We start from the raw sequence: 8861 nt of genomic DNA on the forward strand, positions 1-8861 counted from the left end.
GACAAGACCACATAGACAAGACTACACAGATTAGACTACATAGACAAGACCACATAGACAAGACCACATAGAAAATACTACATAGACAAGACCACATAGACAAGACCACATAGACAAGATTATGTTTCGTAGACAAGACTACATAGACAAGACTACATAGACAAGACTATGTAGACACAACTACATAGACAAGACTACATAGACAAGACTGCATAGACAAGACAATGTTACGTAGACAAGACCACATAGACAAGACTACACAGATTAGACTACATAGACAAGACCACATAGACAAGACCACATAGACAAGATTATGTTTCGTAGACAAGACTACATAGACAAGACTACATAGACAATACTATGTAGACACAACTACATAGACAAGACTACATAGACAAGACTATGTTTCGTAGACAAGACTACATAGACAAGACTGTTTCGTAGACAAGACCACATAGACAAGACCACATAGACAAGACCACATAGACAAGACTACATAGACAAGACCACATAGACAACACTACATAGACAAGACTATGTTTCGTAGACAAGACTACATAGACAAGACTATGTTACATAGACAAGACTACATAGACAAGACTACATAGATAAGACTACGTAGACAACACTACGTGGACAAGACTTTATAGACAAGACTGCATAGACAGGACTGCATAGACAAGACAATGTTACGTAGACTAGACCACATAGACAAGACTACACAGATTAGACTACATAGACAAGACCACATAGACAAGACCACATAGACAAGATTATGTTTCGTAGACAAGACTACACAGACAAGACTACATAGACAATACTATGTAGACACAACTACATAGACAAGACTATGTTACGTAGACAAGACTACATAGACAAAACTACATAGATAAGACTACGTAAACAACACTACATGAACAAGACTTCATAGACAAGACTACGTAGATGGACTACATAGACAAGATCACGTAGACAAGTGCTTATCGCCAGTGATATCATGACTACTCTATTATCGATCACTTTACATCTCTACAATTATTATTATTTCATTTTTTCTAACTGAGAAAGGGCTTGGCACCTCCTCAAACTCAATACCCGGGGCTCTGCCATTCTCTTGATAGAGGTGTGCAAAGGTGGTTCTGGGAAGGATATTGGAGTATGTATGGTTTGGATAAGTTTCCTCTATCTGGAGGAAAAATATTACATCAGTAACCCACTAATGTATTTTCTGTTGTTCTTCATAGCTGTCCTTTAATAACGGAAACAACGGGACTATTTTGAGCATGCTTACTTGACAACCAGTTGCCATGGCAGCTGACCTGAAGCAAGCCTCGGCCTTGGCTTAGAGGTCAGACAGGTCCCAGGCCAGTGGAGTGTGCAGGTAGTACTCCAGCTCAGCGTAGGCTGAGATGATGTTGGGCTTCACTCCATCATGTTTGATGATGCCTGTAGAAGAAGACAGAGAAGAAAACAACTGCATGTTCGAGTCTGGTAAGGAAGAGGTGTACACAGAGACTGTGGATCAGTCAGGTATGGTAGTGTGTTCCATAAGCTTGTTGCAGTACATGGAACCATCAATATCATCAACATCAACACAATGCCAAACTATAAAAGTACTAGACTAATCAACGCAGATGTAGGGGTGTATGACATTTAACATTACATTTTAGTCATTTAGCAGAAGCACTTATTCATAGCGACTTACAATGAGTGTATTTATCAACCTGTTGGGGATAGGGGGCAGTATTTGCACGGCCGGATAAAAAAACATACCCGATTTAATCTGGTTACTACTCCTGCCCAGTAACTTGAATATGCATATAATTAGTAGATTTGGATAGAAAACACTCTAAAGTTTCTAAAACTGTTTGAATGGTGTCTGTGAGTATAACAGAACTCATATGGCAGTCAAAACCCTGAGACAAATCCTAACAGGAAGTGGAAATCTGATGTGTGGAATCACTTCAAGCCTTTGCCATTGAAACACACAGGGACTTATTAATCATTTAGCACTTCCTATGGCTTCCACTAGATGTCAACAGTCTTTACAAAGTGGTTTGAGTCTTCTATGGTAGAAACTGACCCAAAGAGAGGCTTGGGAAGTTGGTCACAGGGGGAGGGCCATTACTACTATGACGCGGGCGCCCATGGGAACCCTTTTGTTCCGAAACGTTTAGTAACACAATGCAATCGTCCGCCTTGAGTATTATTGAAGCTCTGGTTGAAAAAGGCCCTAAAGATTTATGTTATACAACGTTTGACATGTTTGAACGAATGTAAATATTATTTTTTTGCACATTCGTGACGACAAGTCCCGCGCGCTTCAGTACATTATGAGTAGCCTTCGGAATGCACTAACAAGAAGGAACTATTGGGACATAAATTATTAACTTTTTCGAACAAAACTACATTTGTTGTGGACCTGGGATTCCTGGAAGTGCCTTCTGATGAAGATAATCAAAGGTAAGGGAATATTTACAATAGTATATTTGATTTTAGATGGTTCCAAGATGGCGCTAACATGTATCGCCTAGCCTATTTTTCTGAGCATACCACGTCGTTTATTGCAAAGTGTGATTTCCCAGTAAAGTTATTTTTAAATCTGGCAATGCGGTTGCATTCCCGAGATGTTAATCTATAATTCTTTGAATGACAATATTAAATTTTAACAATATTTTCGAATAGTAATTTTGTAAATTGTAGAGCTGATTCACCGGAAGCATTTGAGGGAAAATATTTTCTGAACGTCACGCGCCGATGTAAAATGCTGTTTTTATATATAAATATGAACTTTATCGAACAAAAAATGCATGTATTGTGTAACATGATGTCCTACGAGTGTCATCTGATGAAGATTGTCAAAGGTTAGTGCTGCATTTAGCTGTGTTTTGGGTATTTGTGATGCATCTAGTTGCTTTGAAAATGGCAGTGTGATTTTTTTTGGCAGGGTACTCTCCTAACATAATCTAATGTTTTGGTTTTGCTGTAAAGCCTTTTTGAAATCGGACAACGTGGTTCGATTCAGGAGAGGTGTATCTATAAAATGGTGTAAAATAGTCATATGTTTGAGAAATTGAAGTTATAGCATTTATGAGGTTTTGTATTTCGCGCGACGCGATTCCACTGGCTGTTGACTAGGGTGGGACGCAAGCGTCCCACCTCGCCCAGACAGGTTAAGATAATCTATTTACACAGTGAAATTAACTCAGTATTTAATGTCCATGAACCTCTCATTTAGTACTTACTATGGAATCTCCAGTCTGGCTTCATCTGCTGCCTCAAAACAGACAGGCTGTCGTACGCCAGCACGGCTGCATCCAGGGCATTAAACCTGTCCCAGGGGTAGGCTGCAGCATGAGACAGCTTCCCATGGTACTTCACTGTCACACTGAGAATAGATTAACCAAAAGTGAACCAAAGTTGACACATATTACAGTCAATTACAATGTTGTTGACCTGAATTGGATACAGATGGCGGAAACTGAGTCTTACTCTGTTATGGATACACAGGGCATGAATAAAACATCCTGTTGAACAGGGTGAGGCATGGAGACAACATCCTGTTGAGCGGGGTGAGCCATGGAGACAACACCCTGTTGAGCGGAGTGAGCTATGAAGACAACATCCTGTTGAATGTGGTGAACCATGGAGACAACATCCTGTTGAGCGGAGTGAGCTATGAAGACAACATCCTGTTGAATGTGGTGAACCATGGAGACAACATCCTGTTGAGCGGGGTGAGCCATGGAGACAACACCCTGTTGAGCGGAGTGAGCTATGAAGACAACATCCTGTTGAATGTGGTGAACCATGGAGACAACATCCTGTTGAGCGGAGTGAGCTATGAAGACAACATCCTGTTGAATGTGGTGAACCATGGAGACAACATCCTGTTGAGCGGAGTGAGCTATGAAGACAACATCCTGTTGAATGTGGTGAACCATGGAGACAACATCCTGTTGAGCGGAGTGAGCCATGAAGACAACATCCTGTTGAGCGGAGTGAGCCATGAAGACAACACCCTGTTGAGTGAAATGAGCCATGAAGACAACACCCATGTCTTCAAACGGCCCAGTCAGGATGAGGTCGACCTTCCCTCCTCCATCCTCTTCTGCTGGGATCCCAAGTACTGTCACCTACATGGTATTGATAAATGCTTTTATTTATCTATTTATTCAAATGACAAAGAGTGACATTATCCATGCATGATAATTTAGTAAGTGAACAAATAGAGACCTAGCTATATTATATGGGAAAGGGGAAAGAGGATACCTAGTCAGTTGCACAGCTGAATGCGTTAAACCGAAATGTGTCTTCCGCATTTAACCCAACCACTCTGAATCAGATCTTATGTTGTGGCACAATATGCTTTAGAACTGCCCAGTCTGCACTCAATGCAGGCAGAATGTAGGCTACCTTTACACAGAGAGGAGAGTCCGACAGCTCTCTTCCATAGAGATAGATAGAGGACTCATTTTTTGTATCTGTGCCATTATAGCATCCGTGACAGAATGGGAAGCGCCATTTTATTTATTTTATTTTATTTAACATTTAACTATGCAAGTCAGTTAACCTCTCTAAGGTCGGCGGGACAAAATCGTCCCACCTACTCAACAGCCAGTTGAATCCCGTGGCGCGTTATTCAAATACCTTAGAAATGCTATTACTTCAATTTCTCAAACATATGACTATTTTACACCATTTTAAAGACAAGACTCTCGTTAATCTAACCACACTGTCCGATTTCAAAACTTGACTTTACAACGAAAGCAAAACATTAGATTATGTCAGCAGAGTACCCAGCCAGAAATAATCAGACACCCATTTTTCAAGCTAGCATATAATGTCACATAAACCCAAACCACAGCTAAATGCAGCACTAACCTTTGATGATCTTCATCAGATGACAACCCTAGGACATTATGTTATACAATACATGCATGTTTTGTTCAATCAAGTTCATATTTATATCAAAAACCAGCTTTTTACATTAGCATGTGACGTTCAGAACTAGCATACCCCCCCGCAAACTTCCGGTGAATTTACTAAATTACTCACGATAAACGTTCACAAAAAAAATAACAATTATTTTAAGAATTATAGATACAGAACTCCTCTATGCACTCGCTATGTCCGATTTTAAAATAGCTTTTCGGTGAAAGCACATTTTTCAATATTCTCAGTAGATAGCCCGGCATCACAGGGCTAGCTATTTAGACACCCACCAAATTTAGCACTCACCAAAATCAGATTTACTATAAGAAGAATGTTATTACCTTTGCTGTCTTCGTCAGATTGCACTCCCAGGACTTCTATTTCAATAACAAATGTTGGTTTGGTTGAAAATAATCCATAGTTATGTTCAAATATCCTCTGTTTTGTTCGTGCGTTCAAGACACTATCCGAATGGTAAAGAAGGGTGACGCGCACGACGTATTTCGTGACAAAAGAATTCTAAATATTCCATTACCGTACTTCGAAGCATGTCAACCGCTGTATAAAATCAATTTTTATGACATTTTTCTCGTAAAAAAGCGATAATATTCCGACCGGGAAAGCGTGTTTAGGTTCAAAGACGAAAGAAAATAAAAACATGGGGTCGACTCGTGCATGCGCCTCAGCCCATTGTCCTCTGATAGAGCACTTGCCAAAAGCGCTAATGTTTTTCAGACAGTGGCTGGAATTACATCATTCAGCTTTTTCCCACCTTCTGAGAGCCTATGGGAGCCGTAGGAAGTGTCACGTTACAGCAAAGATCCTCAGTCTTCAATAAACAGAGTCAAGAAGCTCAAGGAATGGTCAGAGAGGGCACTTCCTGTTTGGAATCTTCTCAGGTTTTTGCCTGCCATATGAGTTCTGTTATACTCACAGACACCATTCAAACAGTTTTAGAAACTTTAGGGTGTTTTCTATCCAAAGCCAATAATTATATGCATATTCTAGTTTCTGGGCAGTAGTAATAACCAGATTAAATCGGGTACGTTTTTTATCCGGCCGTGTAAATACTGCCCCCTACCCCCAACAGGTTAATAACAAATTATTATTTACAATGACGGCCTACCCCAGCCAAACCTTAACCCGGACGACGCTGGGCCAATTGTGTGCCGCCCTATAGGACTCCCAATCATGGCCGGTTGTGATACAGCCTGGAATCGAACCAGGTTCTGTAGTGACGCCTCTAGCACTGAGATGCAGAGCCTTAGACCACTGTGCCACTCAGGAGCAAAAAAAGGCTCCCATTGAGGCTATCTCCATTTTAAATTTGTCAATTTTCTTCTTCTTCATTGGCTGATTTCTCCCAACTCATAGGAATCCCCACCCAGTTGACTACTTTAAAATGGTGTCAGAACAAGTGCAGCAGCCACACCGACTTCGTATATGAGGGTTTGTCAACATGCATGGCCAATACCTGGCAACGCATCATACTTGCATAATTAAGAAGCCCACATTCTGTAACCGAAAATGCGGTAGGCAGTTTGACTTTTAACGTCCCATAAGTTATCATTAGAGAAAAACTCATGTGACTGTTTTTCTCCATATGCAAACTCTGGTCAGATCCATATGGCTTAGATTTGAAAGGCTGGTAAGGGCTCACATCAACACCATTATCCCAGAAACCCTAGACCCACTCCAATTTGCATACTGCCCATACAGATCCACAGATGATGCACTATCTATTGCACTCCACACTGCCCTTTCCCACCTGGACAAAAGGAACACTTATGTGAGAATACTATTCATTGACTACAGCTCAGCGTTCAACACCATAGTACCCTCAAAGCTCATCACTAAGCTAAGGATCCTGGGACTAAACACCTCCCTCTGCAACTGGATCCTGGACTTCCTGACGGGCCGCCCCCAGGTGGTGAGGGTAGGTAGCAACACATCTGCCACGCTGATCCTCAACACTGGAGCCCCCCAGGTGTGCGTGCTCAGTCCCCTCCTGTACTCCCTGTTCACCCACAACTGCATGGTCAGGCACGACTCCAACACCATCATTAAGTTGGCAGATGACACAACAGTTGTAGGCCTGATCACCGAAAATGATGAGACAACCTACATGGAGGAGTTCAGAGACCTGGCCGGGTGGTGCCAGAATAACAACCTAACCCTCAACGTAACCAAGACTAAGGAGATGATTGTGGACGTCAGGAAAAGGAAGACCGAGCATGCCCCCATTCTCATCGACGGGGCTGTAATGGAGCAGGTTGAGAGCTTCAAGTTCCTTGGTGTCCACATCACCAACAAACTAGAATGATCCAAACACACAAAGACAGTCGTGAAGAGGGCAAGACAAAGCCTATTCCCCCTTAGGAAACTAAAAAGATTTGGCGTGGGTCCTCAAAAGGTTCTGCAGTTGCAACATCGAGACCATCCTGACTGGTTGCATCACTGCCTGGTACGGCAATTGCTCGGCCTCCGACCGCAAGGCACTACAGAGGGTAGTCCGTACGGCCCAGTACATCACTGGGGCTAAGCTGCCTGCCATCCAGGACCTCTACACCAGGCGGTGTCAGAAGAAGAACCTAAAAATTGTCAAAGACCCCAGCCACCCCAGTCATAGACTGTTCTCTCTGCTACCGCATGGCAAGCGGTACTGGAGTGCCAAGTCTAGGACAAAAACGCTTCTCAACAGTTTTTACCCCCAAGCCATCAGATTCCTGAACAGGTAATTAAATGGCCACCAGGACTATTTGCATTGTATGCCCCACCCCCCAACCCCTCTTTTACACTAATGCTACTCTCTGTTTATCATATATGCATAGTCACTTTAACCATATCTACATGTACATACTACCTCAATCAGCCCGACTAACCGGTGCCTGTATGTAGCCTCGCTACTGTTATAGCCTCGCTACTGTTATTTTTCACACTGTCTTTTTACTGTTGTTTTATTTCTTTACTTACCTATTGTTCACCTAATACCTTTTTTGCACTGTTGGTTAGAGCCTTTAAGTAAGCATTTCACTCTAAAGTCTATACCTGTTGTATTTAGCGCGTGTGACAAACAAACTTTGATTTGATTTGAATAGAATGAACAGCTTGTCTTGAATTTTGTCTATGCAGAGTTCTATACTGTGTTTCAACTGCATTCATTTTTCACGCGATTGTAAGCCTAGTGTCATCATCTATTTAGCTAGCAGTCCAGCATGCTACTATTTTTGTGCTGGCAAAAATACCAGTTTTCAATGTGAGTTAGTTGAGTAAGGCTATACTTATTATACAGCAATATTTGAATCATTGTGAAATGGACTTGATTAGAAGAAAGAATTGAAGCCTGAAAAGCATTTGTCTTAGTCTATATTTGGTCTTAAGCAAAGTTGAGACTGTTTTGAATGGCTTTATTGCAATGTCACATATCTAGGCTAAACGGGATCAAGTGAAGTTTATCAACTTTATTTAATATAAAAAATAATGAAATCAATCATATGTCTTTCTTTTTCACTCTCACTACACTAGAGGGACCCAAAGTAATATTTTTGTGCCGATGCAACAAGCTCCACCATCGTTACTACATTCTCAATGCCCACATGCACTTAAAATCCTATTATTTGATAGAATGAAGGTTTTGAAGCAATTATTACAGAATCCATTTTGGAAAAAAGACAGTACAGCATTTGTCTCTCCCTTTGAATTAATAATGAATTCAAACGGACAATATTAGTGTTAATAAAAGGAAGGAATAAATTATTGCCTCCTCCATTGTCAAATGTCGAGAGACCTTTTTCATGGCCACTCGAATACTACAACACTCAAGCAGCAAACAATGAGGTACCTTGGGATAGGGCGAGACAACTGCGAGCAACGTCTGAACCAGCGGAAAGAGCTCAATTAGTGCCAAATTAATAAAGACACGGCCC

This window comes from Salmo salar, chromosome 01, assembly GCF_965601325.2.
Source record: "Salmo salar chromosome 01, fSalSal1, whole genome shotgun sequence".
Taxonomy (NCBI): domain Eukaryota; kingdom Metazoa; phylum Chordata; class Actinopteri; order Salmoniformes; family Salmonidae; genus Salmo; species Salmo salar.